We start from the raw sequence: 1,445 nt of genomic DNA on the forward strand, positions 1-1,445 counted from the left end.
ATGTGTGTGTGTGTGGATGGATATATATATATGTGGATGCATATATATATATGTGTGTGGATGGATGTATATATATATGTGTGTGTGTGTGTGTGGATGGATATATATATATGTGTGTGTGTGGATGGATGGATATATATATATATGTGTGGATGTATGGATATATATGTGGATGGATATTATATATATATATGTGTGGATGGATATATATGGATGGATGGATGAAGTATAATTCATTCACGAAGGGTTTAGAGTGCTGTGTGCAGGCGGGTGGGACTAGCCAGAATGCCCCACTGGGTCAGCATGGACTGTGTGGGCCGAAGGGCCAGTCTGGGTGCTGTGCAACTCTACACGCCACTACTCACCGACCACGCGCAGCTCAAAGCGCTCCCGGTCACGGTTCCTCAGCTCCCTGCCAAAGTAGTTTGTCTGCACCTCGTAGGTCCCCTGGTCACCGGGCCCCACGGCCTGCAGCTCGATGAAGGCGTGCGGTCGGAAGCGGACCCTGGCCCTGTAGGACGGGCGGACCAGGTACGGATCCTCCGGGCGGTCGGATCTCCAGGCCAGGATTGCCAGATCGGGATCGACCCGCCCCATCACCACCTCAAACTTCTCCACGCTGCCGTGTAGGACGGGGAAACTCACCGTCCCACCCACGGGGACAGTGGTGACCGAGCCCACGGTGGCTACTGTCCCTGTTCTGCACAGAGCCGCAGTGTGGAGACCTGCAACACAACATAGACCCGTGATGGAACGCAACCCAGCCGTGATGGAACGCAATCCAGCTGTGATGGAACGCAATGCAGCCGTGATGGAACGCAATGCAGCCGTGATGGAACGCAATCCAGCCGAGATGGAACGCAATCCAGCCGTGATGGAACGCAATCCAGCCGTGATGGAACGCAATCCAGCCGTGATGGAACGCAATCCAGCCGTGATGGAATGCAATCCAGCCTTAATGGATCGCAATCCAGCTGCGATGGAACACAATCAGCGGTGATGGGGGCTGACTGGACACGTTGGACTAGAGCAGACAAGGCTCGGTGCAACAAGATTGACCCCTGTAGTTGTCACACCAGTGTGGACCTCCGGCCACCGTGCTGTAGGAAGATGCAACGGAGGTTCACCCCCACATTGTATGGGACGGATACCGCACAGAAACAGGCCATTCGGCCCATCTTACCGATACTAACCAAGGTGTCCACACAAACTCATCCCATCTGCCTGCATCTGGCCCACAGGGAAAAATTATCCCCATGTTCCCCATGCTGGGGAGTCCAGAACCAGGGGTCCCAGTTTAAGAATAAGGGCTAGACCATTTAGTACTGAGATGAGGAAAAACTTTTTCACCTCAGATAGGAATCTTCTTTAGTCAGACAGTTGTGAATCTGTGGAATTCTCTGACACAGAGGGCAGTGGAGGCCAATTCACTCGATGTTTTCAAG

This window comes from Rhinoraja longicauda, chromosome 19, assembly GCF_053455715.1.
Source record: "Rhinoraja longicauda isolate Sanriku21f chromosome 19, sRhiLon1.1, whole genome shotgun sequence".
Lineage (NCBI taxonomy): Eukaryota > Metazoa > Chordata > Chondrichthyes > Rajiformes > Arhynchobatidae > Rhinoraja > Rhinoraja longicauda.